The sequence below is a fragment of the Globicephala melas genome, chromosome 5, assembly GCF_963455315.2.
Source record: "Globicephala melas chromosome 5, mGloMel1.2, whole genome shotgun sequence".
Taxonomy (NCBI): Eukaryota; Metazoa; Chordata; class Mammalia; order Artiodactyla; family Delphinidae; genus Globicephala; species Globicephala melas.
Genome location: NC_083318.1, coordinates 86,060,068 through 86,079,543, shown reverse-complemented (window position 1 = coordinate 86,079,543; position 19,476 = coordinate 86,060,068). Strand labels below are relative to the sequence as shown.

At 34.9% G+C, this 19,476-nt stretch overlaps 1 pseudogene; it reads left to right on the top strand.

Moving 5' to 3' along the window:
- Positions 1-19,476, top strand: part of LOC115865693 (UDP-glucuronosyltransferase 2C1-like) — a 36,726-nt pseudogene that overhangs the window by 3,412 nt on the left and 13,838 nt on the right.

Here is a 19,476-nt window from a genome sequence, read left to right as displayed (position 1 = left end):
TTTATTTCTGGGCTCTTGATTCTGTTCCATTGGTCCATGTGTCTGTTTTTATGCCTGTACCAAATTGTTTTGATTACTATTGCTTTATAATCTTGCTTGAAATCAGAAAGTGTGATGCCTGCAGATTGGTCTTTTTTCTCAGGATTTCTTTGGTTATTTGGGGTCTTTTTCAGTTTCATGTGAATTTTAAAATTGTTTTCTTTTTTACTGTTTTTGACAGAAATATCTCTAATAATGCATCATTACTAAAAAATTAGTTTATTCCTGAAAAATTAAAATTTTCCTTTATAGTTGTGATCTCTTGTTTTATAACTGCTTCCCTTTTCCTTTTATCGAGTATCTGTTCTAAATGGATACAGGATTTCTTTGGGGATTAATGATTTTCTAAAATTTAATAGTGGTGATTGTTTCACAACATTATAAATATACCAAAAACTATACTGTCATTTATTTAAAAGGAAGAATTGATTGTATTTAAAATATATCTCAACGAAACTTTTATGAAAGGGTATGAGAGTGAAACATTTCACAAAGAGAATAATATTATACTCATGGCTGACACCAATAAGGCAGTGAAATGGGATACACACTGAGTATGAAACTGTATTTTGAATACCTTTGGCATTACCAGAATCAAAACCTAAATTAATGAGATTTTCTTGTGATCTCATGCAGATAGATCTTCCTGGCAGTTCAAAATCGCTTACATTTTCTAATCAAACTTTAACACACTTAGAACATCAAGGAGATTATTCAAAAAGCCATGTGGTGAGAAACCAGATAGCAATGGTTTCCTCCTATTAGTAATATAGAGTACATATTTCGAAAGGACACCAAAATGCTGGGTAAGGTCCCTTACACCACAGTAATTGAATAGAATTCAGAAAGGAGGCTCTGGTTCAAAATTAAGAAAAATAATTTAATCAGAGTCACTAATTTTATTTCTTATTCTGTTAATATTCACTTGGTCACCACTTCATTTGAAAGGTACCCCTTTTGTAGTGTTTGTCAGCTAAATATGTCAAAATAACAACTAATACATCACCAGATTATTATGAAGTGCTATATCTTCACCAAAGAGGACAAGATCTTGTGAAACAGGAACTATAATTATGGATAGCAAAGGAGATAATCACTTTTAAATATTTATTAAAAGATTTCAGTCCTGATAGGATATAGTTAGTTGTGGTGGCAAACTCCCAAACACCAGAAAAAAAAAAAAGATGGATCAATTACAAAAGCTGATTTTTAAAGATATCAAATTCTTTTGGAGCAATGAGGATGAGATAAATTGGAATTCCAGAAGAGGAGGAGACTCTACCATAGTAGGCTGGGATCACTGGCTGAATTCCTTGCTCATTGCTCAGAGCACGTGCTGATTCTGAGCATGGAGTAGGGCTCAGACTTAGCTCAAGCTGAAAGAGTCTGTTGACAGAGAAAGCAGCAGGCTTTTGACTTTGTTCCATACTTAAATCTGTGTCTGATTCTTCATAATCTCACTATTGTGTACTCTTGCAGGGAAAAGGCAATAGTTACATGGGACCAATACTGGTTCTTTAAAGATTTTTCTTAGAAAATTTGATGGTAAAACATTTCCCATCTCATATATCAGTTTGTTTTCCCTCTATCATTCTTTATTTTTATTCAGGAAAACCTACCACGTTATGTGAGATTATGGGGAAAGCTGAAATGTGATTGATTCGAACTGACCGAGATTTTGAATTTCTTCACCCTTACTACCTAATTTTGAATTTGTTGGAGGACTGCACTGCAAGCCTGCAAAGTCCCTGCTAAAGGTAATTAAATGTACTTATTATTGCCTCTTTGAGTGTTTACCTCTTGGAATGATTTCTAGTTTATTATTTTTAGTATTTGATCTTCAATCTGAAAACTTGGACATAGGAATTAATGGGAATTATCCACTTGGAGTATTATAATACCATAGTATTAATAACATTAGCATGGTAATCATTAATGATGTTCATCAAATATGCCAGATATTTGACAACAATAAAATCCCTAGCCCCTGAGTTTGGTGCAAATTGTTCAATACTCTCCAGGCAATGAGTATGAGCTGAAGTGTCATGTATCACTTCCAGGTCCAACACTTAACTGTCAGGTGCACTTACTCCAGAGTTCTCTTTTCTGTAATGTCAATGGGGTGTGCTCCAGAGTGGCTACTCTGTCAACCTGAGTCCTAGTTAAAGAATATGTGTAACAGTTACAGCTCACTAGATGGACATATGGCATGGGAAAGAAATAAGCTGTTGTTTTAAGCCACTGAGATTTTGGAATTGCATGTTATTTAGCATAATCTTGTCTAAGACATGGACAATAGTGGGGAAATTATAATACTTTGATAAAAGATCTAATAGAAATGAGATGGCCCAGTAAAATTCTGGCAGAAATTCAGTAATGATGACCTGTTTGATTTGAAAAGAGGAGAGAAATTAGACTGGAGACATGATCGGAGGATAGGTTATGAAAAAAACAAAGGGACAATGCTAAGTATTCTTCACTTCAAATTTAAGGTCGATGAGGATCAACATATAATTTGTAAGCAGTAATGTGATATAGCGTTCCCTTTCATAAATTTTGACTATTGAATTGTTTGGAATGGAGCAAGATTTAAAGCAGGGAAATGGGCTGAGATACAGTTGCAATAGTTCCTGAAAGTCATTATAAAGATCCAAACTTCACTATGATAGCAATTTTGAATATAAATGGAGAGATTTAGGAAGTATTTACAAAGTCAATAGGATTTTCTGATAGGCTGAGGGTGGAGATTAAAAGAGAGAGTGCCAGAATTAATCCTTGGCTTTTGTTTCTTTGTATATGTCAGTCCTTTACTTATTTATTATTATTTTTTTTGGTATGGGCAATTTAGTAGTGAATATTGTCATTTACAAAGGTGAAGTAAATGGGAGCAGTTGTGAGGGAAAATGATCGTTTCATATATGGGTATGCTGAATAAGATACAATGCAGTGTCTAGCAAGCAGCTATAAAATACATTGTTTCAATCTCAGAGGACAGGTCTATGCAGTACTTGTGGGGTTTATTTTTAAACTAATTGACTATTTTTAGAGGCATTTATATTCACAGCAAAGCTGAGCACAAAATACAGAGGGTCCCCACCTATTTCTAGCCCCCTCCCATACACAGTTTCCCTCACCATCAATATTCCACATTCCTGCAGCACATTTGTTACACTTTATGAACCAACATCCACATGAATATCAACAAATGTCCATGGTTTACAGTAAGGTTTACTCTGTGTGTTGTACATTCCATCTTTTGATAAACGTATAATGACATGTTATCTACCCTTATACTCTCATACAGACTCTCCACTCTCCTAAAAATACTCTGTGCTCCACTTCTTCATCCTTCCCTGCCCCTAAATCTTTAGAAATAACTATTTTTACTTCCTCCATAGTTTTGCCTTTTCCATAAGAAGTGGTTTTAAATTAGGGATGTCAAGGAATAAGAAGACATGACTTTGTATTGGCTGTTTATTGTAAACATTACACCACCCAGAGTTAAAAAGCAGAAATTGGGGTGGAACAGGAGACTATAATCCAAATGTCTAAGGCTTGTGTGAACAGGTGTTGCACCTGTCAGCCTGACAGTTGGCATTAGAGAACATGAGTAGTTGACAGTACAGAGTAAAGACATAAAGATAAGGATATTTTTTAAAAGCAGAGAAAATGAAACAGTTGGAAATGTCAGTCAAAAGAAAGCAGGACACATATTAAGACTCTGTCTGGACCCTGTTTGATGTAGGTAGGGTAGAATGATTGAGCATACTTAAAGGATTATAGGGCAAGACCTGAGTTTCAGGTAAGGTCAGGAAATATATGGAATACTCATTGAAGAGGTTGAGAATTTGGGGGAATTTTTAAATCATGTAACAGAAATTTTTACTTTATCCTGTTATATGAATATATACATTAATATTTTGACAAGTTAAATGATATTGGATATCCATTCTACTTTGTTCTAAGCCATTGTTTCTGCTCAGAAAGTAATCACTTAAATATTCTGAGCCTTTTTTATTTTATTTCATAATTTTTGATAAAAGGTCTATGCCCTGTTGGGATAGTGTGAGACTTACTTATAAGTATATTTGCTATATTTAATAATTCAAAAATATTCAGAATTCTCCTATTGCCTTATTATTGACCCAGTAACACACATACATGTATATATAATGTGTGTTTGTGTGAATTTGTGCATTTATTTATTTTACCAGCTATATGTCACCAAGGATCTAACTGATTTCTTTTGTATGAACTTTAAGGATGTCCAGAAAGTGTAAGAGCTTTGAAGTATTTCCAATGGATCTTATTTCCCCTGTCTCCACCCATCAGAGAACACTAGGGCCCTGGGGACACTACAAAAGCACAATAACATCTCTGCAGTTCAATAATGACATGCTCTCACACTCATGAAAAAAAAATGATTCCTAAGTTTATGACAGCTGTAAGGGGGTTCTTTAATATAGCAAGTATTTTCATAACATTTAATTGTTTGAATAATTCACATGATTAATTTTGGTATTAGAATATTTCCAGAAGATTTTCAATGGTATCCCTAACTATAAAAAGCAGATACTAGGGACCTCCCTCGTGGTCCAGTGGTAAAGAATCCGCCTTAATGGTGCAGGGGACGCGGGTTTAATCCTGGTCAGGGAACTAAGATCCCACATGCCGCAGGGCAACTAAACCTGCGCACCACAACTACTGACCTGCGCGCCTCAACTAGAGAGCCTGCCGTGCCGCAAACTACAGAGCCCACGCACTCTGGAGCCCACGTGCCACAACTAGAGAAAGAAAACCTGCACACCATGACTACAGAGAAGTCCGCATGCCCCAACGAAGAGCACGCGCGCTGCAAGGAAAGATCCTGCATGCCTCAGTGAAGATCCCACGTGCTGCCACTAAGACCTAATGCAGCCAAAAATAAAATTAAATAAATAAATCTTTTAAAAAAAAAAAAGCAGATACTAAAGTACACTGTATCTACGTTTACATACAAATACGAGTCGATGTGAATGTGCAAATTAACACATAAAGAGAGTGACAAGTAAAGTAATCGTGAGGTTTGAGGCTCTAATAGAAAGGAATATGATGGGAGAAAGTGTAAAGCTTGAACATTTCCACAAACAATAACCACATTTGTGTTCTGTTTCTGAGTTAGAGTATGTACAGTGACAGATGATATATAAGTGCGAGCCCTTTGTTAACTACATTTGTGCCTTAATCCTTATGCAGAGCTCTCTGGTAAATTAGCCTGGATCATTTGGTTAAACTCAAAGTGTACACAGCTGCTTCTACCCTTGAGCCAAAATCTTATCAATGTCAGGCAGCTATGTCAAATTAATCAGATCAATGTAAACATTAAAAGGAAAAAGCAGTATTGAAGACCCATCTTTGGAACAGGGTCTTTTCTTCTTAAATTTTTAGCCCCATCTACTGAAGAAGTAGAGGGAGAGTCACAGTTAATCATGTATGTGTGTTCTTATAACACTCAGCACAACAATCCTCTAAGGAATGTGACCCAACTAGGGATCTGCAGTAAGACTCAGACTTTCATCTTTTCCCTGTAAGGAAGATGTAGGAAAAGGTTGGAGAGAGGAGTGAAAAATTTCCCTCCAAATAAAAGTAATAAACTTATTTACCTCCTTCACACTAGTCACACTATTCATATTAACAATTCCAATTATAATAACATTTACAATTATAAACTCAAGTATTTACAAAAGTAATATATATCCATCCTATGTAAAACAACAATCTCATATGCTTTTATCACCAGCCTAATTCCAACAATAATATTTATCCACACAGGACAAGAACTACTTATCTCAAACTGACATTGAATCACAATCTAAACCTTAAAATTATCACTTCAAAATAGATTATTACTCAATAATGTTTGTGTCAGTAGCACTATTTGTCACATGATCTATTATAGAATTTTCAATATGATACATGTATTCAGATTCCATTACAACATGAAAAAGATGTCAATTTGATTTTGAATGCCAAAATGTAAGTTTGTGGAATTATGGAATTTGGGGTTTTCTTTTTTTAATTTCAGAGCCTCAGAATGTATTAATCATTCTCGCAATTCATTCCATATGATAATCAGCCCATAGCTGACATCTCTTTTGATTTATTTTCTTACATTTTTTTCTTTATCTTCTTTTTTTTCATTACCCCACAACCAGTAGGCACCCAGTCAAATGCATTTAATATTTATCGTCTCACTTCAATTTACACAGATACTGTGGATCTTCAAACTATATATAGTATTGATTTGAGTTTTATAATTACATAAATTGTTTTATACTATAATTCACTTTTTCTTATTACTCTATGATTTTTTTCAAATATATCCAAGTTTCTATTTGTAAATCCATTTAATTCATTGTGAGAGTTGCAGAGTTTTGGTTTATGTATTTATCACATTTTATTTATTCCTCACAAAGGATAATTAGGTGTCCCCATCTCCATCCTACAACGGAGAATATTAGGAGGAAAATTTGCAAAGCTAGGCATATATTTGAGATCTATATCCAATAGTGGGATTAAATTATAGTATCATGGGTTATTGGCATATTTAATTGTGTTGTACATTTAATTTCACTGAATATCTCTACAAATGTGTTGTTTCATCAGGAGTGCATAGGTGGTCACATCTTCCACATTTTATCTACACCTTGATACTATTCTATTTGTCAGTTTCAAAGAGGTAAAGTGATATTACATTGCTGAATTTTATTTGTATTCTCTGTAATAGCAAAGCTGAACATCTTTTCAGAAACTTATTATTCTTATTTTCCCTCTTTGAAAATCATATACTTAGTACATTATTTTGGATATTCTAACATTTTTGCAAGAAATACAAATTCTTTCCATAGCACAGAATATTTAGGTATTAATCCTTGATCTAGCCATTGCAAATATCTTCTCCTATGGCTTCATATATTTGTTAATATTACCTCTAATTTCCTTTTCTAAATGTAAACTGCCAAATTTGATGTAATCAAATCCATCCTTTAATACCTTATGATTTGTACTTTTCAAAGTCTCATTTAAAATATTTGTATCTTTTCTGAGGTTAAAGAGATATTCTCTTATATTTTATTTTTAAATGTATAATATTATAGTTTAACATGATATATTTAATGCATTCAGATTTTTCTATTAATACATGCTAGGAGGTAAACATTCACCTCCCTGTTTTGTCTGAATAATGAATGTATTGTTATACCACTACCTGATAAACAATCCACACAGTATGAATTTTTCTCACTGATTGTCCCAGTGAATTGTGATACCATTTTTAGCATAAACGGGACTATCACCTACTTATGCCTCTCTTTCTGTCCTAACTACATTATTCTATGGTTCACTTAGTCTGTTAGCAATTCAGTAGCCTTCATTTTGTATTCTGCATTATTATCTGATGAAGTAGTCTCCAGTATTTCCTTTGCTTTTTCAAAGTTCATTCATTATTGATGAAAATGTAATTTTTATATAAATTTTAAAATGTGCCAATTTATCAAGAAAAATGCCATAAATGAAAAGAAATTTAAAGAGATTGATAGCTTTACATATTAAGTCAATCCATGTAAAATATAGTGTGATGTTTAATTTTATGTGTCAACTTGCCTGGGCCAGGCACCCAGCTATTTAGCCAAACATCATTCTAGAAGTTTCTGTGAGGGTATTTTTGGATGACATTAACATTTAAATATGTGGACCTTGAGTAAACAAATTGCTCTCTATTATGTGGGTGAGCCTCACCCAATTAGTTGAAGACCTGAATAGAACAAAAGACTGAATGCTCCCAAGCAAAAAAGAATTCTGCCAGTAGACAGACTTCAGACTTGAACTAGAGCAATGGCTCTTCTCTGAGTCTCCAGACTCATGGCCTATTCTGCAGATTAAACTTTCCAAATTCCATAATCATGTGAGTCAATTCCTTAATATAAATCTCTTCCCTGTCTTTCCCTTTCAAGACTCATACATTTTTTTCCTTCTCTTATTTAGTTGACTTAGTTTTAGTTTTGTTAGTAGTTAAACATAGGATGAAAGGATCATTTTTACTTCAGCATGATTAAATATGATATTTTTATTTTTAATGGAAAGTCATATATTTCTATTATATTACTGTCAGCCTCAGAGTATTCATTATAGTTCTTTCTGCATGTCTTATCTAGTCAGGAATTTATGTGGCTACCTCATTTCTAAATGTGGTTATGGAAGCTTATACAAAGAGAAAATGTAACCAAAGTAAAAGAAAACTGAAATTTAGAAAACAGGATAAAGTAAATATACCAAACTTATGTCATTATACTGACTGCAATTCAGCAGAAAAATGAATGATAATCTTATTAGCATCCAAAACTAAATATAAAGTGAAGCACCAGAACTATTTAACTTAAAGCAGGAATCAAATGTTCTTCATTTGGAACATTGTGGAGAGGGTTTTGGAAGGCAATAGAGAGTACTGAATATAGTCATTGGCTTTACAATCAACAAGCTTAACTTAGAAATTTGGCTCTGCCAGCTACTGCTGTGTAGACTTGGACAATTTACTCAACCTTACTGAGACAGCTTTCTCATTTGCAAATGTATACATATCTCTTAGAATTCTCATATATCTATGTTAAAGGATACATGTAAAGAACTCTGCACATGGCAGGAGATAACATGTAGTCAATAATTTGTAAACACACACACACACACACCGCTCTATCATGTTGAAGGGAACACCCAATTTAAGTCATTTTTAATTTGTCTAATAACCAGTGATTTCAGGTCATATTTTGTATACTGAAATGGTTAACATATGAAAAACAGAAATGTTCTAATAATTCTGACACCTTGAGAAAAGTGTATGACTTATTCTTGATACTATCAACTTTCATATAACAAAGACTGTTTCCCTCACAGGAGTTAGAAGAGTTTGTGCAAAGCTCTGGAAAAAATGGAGTTGTGCATAGTTTTGGAAGTTTTAGCCACAGCAACCAGAGAAGAAAAAGAAATAAAAGGACTCCAAATTGGAAAAGAAGTAAAGCTGTCACTGTTTGCAGATGACATGATACTATACATAGAGAATCCTAAAGATGCTACCAGAAAACTACTAGAGCTAATCAATGAATTTGGTAAAGTAGCAGGATACAAAATTAATGCACAGAAATCTCTGGCATTCCTATACACTGATGAAAAATCTGAAAGTGAAATTAAGAAAACACTTCCATTTACTATTGCAACAAAAAGAATAAAATATCTAGGAATAAACCTACCTAAGGAGACAAAAGACCTGTATGCTGAAAATTATAAGACACTGATGAAAGAAATTAAAGATGATACAAATAGATGGAGAGACATACCATGTTCTTGGATTGGAAGAATCAACACTGTGAAAATGACTCTACTACCCAAAACAATCTACAGATTTAATGCAATCCCTATCAAGCTACCACTGGCATTTTTCAGAGAACTAGAACAAAAAATTTCACAATTTGTTTGAAAACACAAAAGACTCTGAACAGCCAAAGCAATCTTGAGAAAGAAAAACGGAGCTGGAGGAATCAGGCTACCTGGCTTCAGATTATACTACAAAGCTACAGTAATCAAGACAATATAGTACTGGCACAAAAACAGAAATATATATCAATGGAACAGGATAGAAAGCCCAGAGATAAACCCACACACATATGGTCACCTTATCTTTGATAAAGGAGGCAAGAATATACAGGGGAGAAAAGACAGCCTCTTCAATAAGTGGTGCTGGGAAAACTGGACAGCTATATGTAAAAGAATGAAATTAGAACACTCCCTAACACAATGCACAAAAATAAACTCAAAATGGATTAAAGACCTAAATGTAAGGCCAGACACTATCAAACTCTTAGAGGAAAACATAGACAGAACACTCTATGACATAAATCACAGCAAGTTCCTTTTTGACCCACCACCTAGAGAAGTGGAAATAAAAACAAAAATAAACAAACAGGACCTAATGAAACGTCAAAGCTTTTGCACAGCAAATAAACCATAAACAATATGAAAAGACAACCCTCAGAATGGGAGAAAATATTTGCAAATGAAGCAACTGACAAAGAATTAATCTCTGAAATTTACAAGCAGCACATGCAGCTCAATATCAAAAAAACAAACAACCCAATCCAAAAATGGGCAGAAGACTTAAATAGACATTTCTCCAAAAAAGACATACAGATGGCCAAGAAGCACATGAAAGAATGCTCAACATCACTAATCATTAGAGAAATGCAAATCAAAACTACAATGAGATATCATCTCACACCGGTCAGAATGGCCATCATCAAAAAATCTACAAAAAATAAATGCTGGAGAGGGTGTGGAGAAAAGGGAACCCTCTTGCACTGTTGGTGGGAATGTAAATTGATACAGCCACTATGGAGAATAGTATGGAGCTTCCTTAAAAAACTAAAAATAGAACTACCATACGATCCAGCAATCCCACTCCTGGGCATATACCCTGAGAAAACCATAATTCAAAAAGAGTAATGTACCAAAATGTTCATTGCAGCTCTATTTACAATAGCCAGGACATGGAAGCAACCTAAGTGTCCATCAACAGATGAATGGATAAAGAAGATGTGGCACATATATACAATGGAATATTATTCAGCCATAAAGAGAAACGAAATTGAGTTATTTGTAGTGAGGTGGATGGATCTAGATTCTGTCATACAGAGTGAAGTAAGTCAGAAAGAGAAAAACAAATACCGTATGCTAACACATACATACGGAATCAAAAAAAAAAAAGGTCATGAAGAACGAGGGGCAAGATGGGAATAAAGACACTGACCTACTAGAGAATGGACTTGAGGATATGGGGAGGGGGAAGGGTAAACTGGGACAAAGTAAGAGAGTAGCGTGAACATATATATACTACCAAACGTAAAATAGATAGCTAGTGGGAAGCAGCCGCATAGCACAGGGAGATCAGCTCGGTGCTTTGTGACCACCTAGATGTGTGGGATAGGGAAGGTGGGAGGGAGGCAGATGCAAAAGGGAAGAGATATGGGGACATATGTATATGTGTAACTGATTCACTTTGTTATAAAGCAGAAACTAACACACCATTGTAAAGCAATTATACTCCAATAAAGATGTTTAAAAAAAAAAAGTTGCAGTTGTAGTGTTTACTCTGGGGTCAATGATCAAAAACCTCACAGTAGAAAAGTCTAATGTGATTGCATCAGCCCTTGCCCAGATTCCTCAGAAGGTCAGATAATCTTATTTTTTCAGGGACAGCTATTTTAAATTCCATGAAGATCTCCTTAAAAGCATGCTTAAAAATGCCAGAAATTTTATTGGCAATGTTAGTGTCAATTTAACTGAACTGTAAAAAAAAAGGTACTAACCGTTAAAACAGGATATTTGATTGCTGTCTTGTTTTAAACCTGGCATTACTAACAGGAAAACATATTGCAAAATTTTCTTTAAATAATAAGCTAAAACAATCATTCACTACTGTCAAATTTTCAGTCGGCTTTGTATCTACATTTTAAGGCTTCCATGTAATCTAACCTTGTTTTGTTGTGCTTATTGTTTTTTTAATCTGAGGCATACACACAAATTGCAGCTACCATGATGGAGAATAAGGGAATAGATATTCAAAAATATAGCTTTGATTTACAGAATGCCTTGGGACTCTATTTCCTTTTAATTAATGGACGTGGACCAGGCCCTGTTTGAGCCCAGAACTGACAGCTTAGATTCCTGAAATACTCCTAAATAGTGATTCTTCTATTTAAACAGTTAAAAACTATAATAATACAGTAAAAGATTTATGCAGTTCACTCTATGATGTTCCTATAAATTACAATTATTTATTGATACCATTCTAGATTATAACTGAGTGATGTTGCTTTTAAACTGCCAGGGACACCCTTTTCTCCTTACCTTTAGTTAAAATAGAGAATTAAATGTAATTTTAAGTTACAAATCATCATAATAATTTTTGTATTCATAATGAAGTTACTTTAAAATTATTTTGTGTAAGTAGTACCCATTTAAATATTTAATCCAAAAATCATTTTCATAAAATTATTGAAAATTATTGAGTTTTCAATTGCATTAAAATGCAATGCTTATGGGTGAAAGCAGGGTAGAATAGGAAGCACAAATTTTGTTTGTCTCTCTACCAAAAAAATAATTGTGCTAGCCAAAGCTGTAGGAAGTAACTATATTGGAACTCTGGGGCCTGTCTGAGCACTTACAACTCACAGGGGACAGCTTGACTAGGAACTGTGGTTAATTTAGTAAATTTCACCCCTTTAGACTAAAAGCAACTTCAAAGCCTCCATCACTCAACCCCATGTCAGGCAAAATGCCTATATTTCTGGTGTAAATTGGTGGAGCCACTGTGGGCAAAAAAGACCTTATTTTCCAGATATTGGGGTTCTGCATTCTGTTTGCTGATTACTGCCTCTGATCCTTGAGGTGTAGGCACAGAAGTTGGTGAGAGTTGTTTCAACCTTCATAAGCAGAAACAATATCCAGGAGTTTTAAAGGATCAGCACTATTTTTTTCTTTTTTTCCTTTTTTGTCCATTAGGGAGCAAGACATTGAATTAGGTCATTAAAAACAACCTCACATAGTGGAATTTGGAAAGCTATGTGCATGTCCAGGGAAAGACACTGGCTTATAAAAGAACTGAGAAGACCTAAAACTTTAAACTCAGGCTGGTTTCTGGTAAAGAGAAATACTTCAACAATCCGAAAAAAAAAAAAATTCAAACTCTAACAAAGGGTCAATTCTGATTTCTGGAGTTAGAGCATTATAAAAATCAAATGTACAGCTCTCAACAAATATCACAAGGCATAAGAAGATAGACAAAAATATGGTTCAATCATAGGAAAAAAATAAATTGAGAGAAACTATTCCTGAGGAAGTCTGGATTTTGTGGCTGCTAGAAAAAGCCTTTAAAACCACTGCCGTAAAGATGCACTAACAACTAAAGGGAGACAATGATAAAGAGAAAAAAATGATGTAGGAACAAAATGAAATATTGATAATGAAAAATAAATTACTAAAGAAAGGGCCAAAAAGAAATCCTGGAGATGAAAATTACAATAACTGAAATGAAAAGCTCACCTCAGGAGTTCAAAACCAGAAATGAACAGGCAAAATTATAAATAAACTTGAGGAAAGAATAATTGATATTTATCAAGTTGGGGGAACAGAAAGAAAAACAAATGAAGAAAAATGAACAAAGCTTAACAAACTTCTGGGACATCATCCAGTGAATGAGCATACACATTGTGGAAGCCCCAGAAAGAGAGAAATGGGCAGAAAGGATATTTAAAGAAATAATGGCCTAAAATAGCCCAATTTAATGAAATACATAAATCTACAAAACCAAGAAGTTTAGTGAACACCAAGTAGGATAAACTCAAAGAGACCTAAACTAGGACATATTATAACCAGGTTGTTAAAAGCCAAAGATAATGAGTGAATCTTGAAAGCAGCAAGAGAGAAGGAATTCATCACCTAAAAGGTATCTTGACTATGGTGACTAGCCAATATCTCATCAGAAACTTTGGAGGCCAAAAGGCAGTAGATTGATAAATTCAAAGTCCTCAAAGACAAATTGTTAACCAAGAATGCTATATCAGGCAAAATATCCTTCAAAAATGAAGTAGAAATTAAAATATTCCAAGAAAAACAAAAGCTGAGGGACATAATTAACAGTAGACTTTCCTTGTAAAAATGCAAATGGAGTCTTTCTAATTGAAATAAAATGCTGCTGGACAGTAGGTAAAACCATATGAAGAAATAAAGGTCAGCAGTAAGGTAAAATTGCAGTAAAGGCAATTTTAAAAAGCCAGTAGTTTTGTAACCCCAATTTTTAAAAAATTTTCTCAATGATTTAAAATAAAAATTCATAAAATGAAATTATTAATTTATGTAATTAGGAGCACAATGTATAAATATGTAATTTATCACATCAATAAAGAAAGAGATAGATGGGTCTATATAAGAGCACAGTTTTTTTCATGCTATTGAAGTTAACAAATAATTGGTCAAAGAATAAGTCACAAGAGTAATTGGAAAGAGATTGTTCAAGATGGCGGAGTAGAAGGATGTGTGCTCACTCCCTCTTGGAAGAGCACCGGAATCAAAACAAACAATCATCAACAGGAAGACACTGGAACTCACCAAAAAAGATACATGGAGAACAATTACACCACAGAAGTCCACCCACTGGAGTGAAGGTACTGATCCCCATGTCAGGCTTCCCAACCTGGGGGTCCAGCAGTGGGAGGAGAAATTCCCAGAGAATCAGACTGTAAAGTCTAGTGGGATTTTATTGCAGGACTTTGACAGGACTGGGGGAAACAGAGACTCCACTCTTGGAGGACACACACAAAGTACTGTGCACATCAGGACCCAGGGAGAAGGAGCAGTGACTCCACAGGAGACTGAAGCAGACCTAACTGCTAGTGTTGGAGGGTATTCTGCAGAGGTGGGAGGTGGCAGTGGTTCACCACAGGGACAAGGACACTGGCAGCAGAAGTTCTGGGAAGTACTCTTTGGCATGAGCCTTGCCAGAGTCCACCATGAGCCCCACGAAAGAGCCTGTAGGATCCAGTCCTCAGACGCCTCAGGCCAAACAACTAACAGGGAGGGAACTCAGCCCCATGCATCAGGAGACAAATGGATTAAAGTTTTACTGAGCTCTGCTCTCCAGAGCAACACCCAGCTCTACCCACCACCAGTCACTCCCATCAGGAAGCGTGCACAAACCACTTAGACAGCCTCATCCATCAGAAAGCAGACAGCAGAAGCAAGAAGACTACAGTCCTGTAGCCTGTGGAATGAAAACCACATTCACAGAAAGACAGACAAAATGAAAAGGCGGAAGACTATACACCAGATGAAGGAACAAAATAAAACCCCAGAAAAAAAAACTAAATGAAGCGGAGATAGGCAACCTTCCAGAAAAAGAATGCAGAATAATGATAGTGAAGATGATCCTGGACCTCAGAAAAAGAATGGAAGCAAATATCAAGATGATGCAAGAAATGTTTAACAAAAAATTAGAAGAATTAAAGAAGAAACAAACAGAGATGAACAAAGCAATAACTAAAATGAAAAATACACTAGAAGGAATCAATAGTAGAATAACTGAGGCAGAAGAACGGATAACTGATCTTGAAGACAGAATGGTAGAAATCACTGCCGTGGAACAGAATAAAGAAAAAAGAACGAAAATAAGTGAAGACAGCCTAAGAGACCTCTGGGACAACGTTAAATGCACCAACATTCACATTATAGGGGTTCCAGAAGGAGAAGAGAGAAAGAAAGCACCCAGGAAAATATTTGAAAAGTTTATAGTCAAAAACTTCCATAATTTGGGAAAGGAAATAGCCACCAAAGTCCAGGAAGCACAGAGAGTCCCAGATAGGATAAACCCAAGGAGAAACACAATGAGGCACATAGTAATCAAATTGACAAAAATTATTAAAAGCAACAAGGGAAAAGTGACAAATACCATACAAGGGAACTCCCATAAGGTTAACAGCTGATTTCTCACCAGAAACTCAGCAAGCCAGAAGGGAGTGGTATGATATATTTAAAGCAATGAAAGGGAAGAACCTACAACCAAGATTACTCTACACAGCAAGGATCTCATTCATGTTCGATAGAAATATCAAAAGCTTTACAGACAAGCAAAAGCTAAGAGAATTCAGCACCACCAAACCAGCTCTACAACAAATGCTAAAGGAACTTCTCTAAGTGGGAAACAAAAGAGAAGAAAAGGACCTACAAAAACAAACCCAAAACAATTAAGAAAATAGTCATAGGAACATACCTATCGATAATTACCTTAAACGTGAATGGATTAAATGTTCCAACCAAAAGACACAGGCTCGCTGAATGGTTACAAAAACAAGACCCATATATATGCTGTCTACAAGAGACCCACTTCAGACCTAGGGACACACACAGACTGAAAGTGAGGGAATGGAAAAGATATTCCATGCAAATGGAAATCAAAAGAAAGCTGTAGTAGTAATTCTCACATCAGATAAAATAGATTTTAAAATAAAGAATGTTACAAGAGATAAGGAAGGGCACTACATAATGACCAAAGGATCAATCCAAGAAGAAGATAAAGCAATTACAAATATATATGCACCCAAAATAGGAGCACCTCAGTACATAAGGCAAATGCTAACAGCTATAAAAGAGGAAATCATCAGTAACACAATAATAGTGGGGGATTTTAACACCTCACTTAAACCAATGGACAGATCATCCAGACAGAAAATTAATAAGGAAACAAAAACTTTAAATGACACAAAAGACCAGATGGATTAAATTGATATTTATAAGACATTCCATCCAAAAACGGCATATTACACTTTCTTCTCAAGTGCACACAGAACTTTCTCCAGGAAAGATGACATCTTAGGTGACAAATCAAGCCTCAGTAAATTTAAGAAAATTGAAATCATCAAGTATCTTTTCTGATCACAATGCAATGAGATTAGAGATAAATTACAGGGAAAAAATGTAAAAAAAAAAAAAAAACGCATGGTGGCTAAACAATATGTTACTAAATAACCAAGAGATTACTGAAGAAATCAAAGAGGAAATCAAAAAATACCTAGAGACAAATGACAACGAAAATACAATGATCCAAAACCTAAGGATGCAGCAAAAGCAGTTCTAAGAGGGAAGTTTATAGCAAAACAATCCTACCTCAAGAAACAAGAAAAATCTCAAACAATCTAACCTTACACCTAAAGGAACTAGAGAAAGAACAAACAAAACTCAAAGTTTGTAGAAGGAAAGAAATCATAAAGTTCAGATCAGAAATAAATGAAATAGAAACAAAGGAAACAATAGCAAAGATCAATAAAACTAAAAGCTGGTTCCTTGAGAAGATAAACAAAATTGATAAACCTTTAACCAGACTCACCAAGAAAGAGAGGGAGAGGACTCAAATCAATAAAATTAGAAATGAAAAAGGAGAAGTCACAATGGACACCACAGAAATACAAAGCATAATAAGAGACTACGACAAGGAACTCTATGTCAATAAAAGGGAAACCTTGGAAGAAACGGACAAATCCTTAGAAAGGTGTAAACTTCCAAGGCTGAACCAGGAAGAAATAGAAAATATGAACAGACCTATCACAAGTAATGAAATTGAAACTGTGAATAAAAATCTTCCAACAAACAAAAGTCCAGGACCAGATGTCTTCACAGGTGAATTCTATCAAATATTTAGAGAAGAGCTAACACCCATCCTTCTCAAGCTCTTCCAAACAACTGCAGAGGAAGGAACACTCCCAAACTCATTCTATGAGGCCACCATCACCCTGATACCAAAACCAGGCAAAGATCCTCCAAAAAAAAAAAAAGAAATTAAATACTAATATCATTGATAAATATAGATGCAAAAATCCTCAACAAAGTACTAGAAAACAGAATCCCACAACACATTAAAAGGATCATACACTATGATCAAGTGGAAGTTATATGCAAGGATTCTTTAATATATGCAAATCAATCAATGTGATACACCATATTAACAAATTGAAGAATAAAAACCTTATGATCATCTCAATAGATGCAGAAAAAGCTTCTGACAAAATTCAACACCCATTTATGATAAAAACTCTCCAGAAAGTGGGCCTAGAGGGAACCTACCTCAACATAATAAAGGCCATATATGGCAAACCCACAGCAAACAACATTCTCAATGGTGAAAAACTGAAAGTATTTCCTCTAAGATCAGGAACAAGACAAGGATGTCTACTCTAGCCACTTATTTTCAACATAGTTTTGGAAGTCCTAGCCATGTCAGTCAGAGAAGAAAAAGAAATAAAATGAATCCAAATTGGAAAAGAAGAAGTAAACTGTCACTGTTTGCAGATGACATGATAATATACATAGAAAATCCTAAAGATGCCACCAGAAAACTGCTAGAGCTAATCAATGAATTTGGTAAAGTAGCAGGATACAAAATTAATGCACAGAAATCTCTTGCATTCCTATACACTAACAATGAAAGATCAGAAAAAGAAATTATGGAAACAATCTCATTCACCATTGCAACAAAAAGAATAAAATACCTAGGAATAAATCTACCTAAGGAGGTAAAAGACTTGTACTCAGAAAACTATAAGACACTGTTGAAAGAAATCAAAGATAACAAAAAGAAATGGAGAGACATAGCATGTTATTGGATTGGAAGAATCAATATTGTGAAAATGACTATACTACCCAAAGCAATCTACAGAGTCAATGCAATCCCTAACAAATTACCAATGGTATTTTTTTACAGAACTAGAACAAAAATCTGAAAATTTGTATGGAGACACAAAACCCTGAATAGCCAAAACAATCTTGAGGGAAAAACTGGAGCTGGAGGAATCAGACTCCCTGACTTCAGACTATACTACAAAGCTATAGTAATCAAGAGAGTATGTTGCTGGCACAAAAACAGAAATATAGATCAATGGAACAGGATAGAAAGCCCAGAGATAAACCCACGCACCTATGGTCAACTAATCTATGACAAAGGAGGCAAGGTTATACAATGTATATAAGATAGTCTCTTCAATAAGCAGTGCTGGGAAAACTGGACAGCTACTTGTAAAAGAATGAAATTAGAACACTCCCTAACACCATACACAAAAATAAACTCAAAATGGATTAAAGACCTAAATGTAAGACCGGACACTATAAAACTCTTAAAGGAAAACGTAGGAAGAATGTTCCTTGACATAAATCACAGCAAGATCTTTTTTGACACACCTCCTAGAGCAATGGAAATAAAAACAGAAATAAACAAATGAAACAATACATTTGGACCTAATGAAACCTGAAAGCTTTTGCACAGCGAAGGAAACTATGAACAAGATGAAAAGACAACACTCAGAATGGGAGAAAATATTTGCAAATGAATCAACAGACAAAGGATTAATCTCCAAAATACATAAACAGCTCATGTAGCTCAGTAACAAAAAAACCAAACAACCCAATCCAAAAATGGGCAGAAGACCTAAATAGACATTTCTCCAAAGAAGACATACAGATGGCCAAGAAGCACATGAAAAGCTGCTCAACATCACTAATTATTAGAGAAATACAAATCAAAACTACAATGAGGTATCACCTCACACCAGTTAGAATGGGCATCATCAGAAAATCTGCAAACAACAAATGCTGGAGAGGGTGTGGAGAAAAGGGGACCCTCTTGCACTGTTAGTGGGAATGTAAATTGATACAGCCACTATGGAGAACAGTATGGAGGTTCCTTGAAAAACTAAAACGAGAACTACCATATGACCCAGCAATCCCACTACTGGGCATATACCCAGAGAAAACCATAATTCAAAAAGACACATGCGGGCTTCCCTGGTGGTGCAGTGGTTGAGAGTCCGC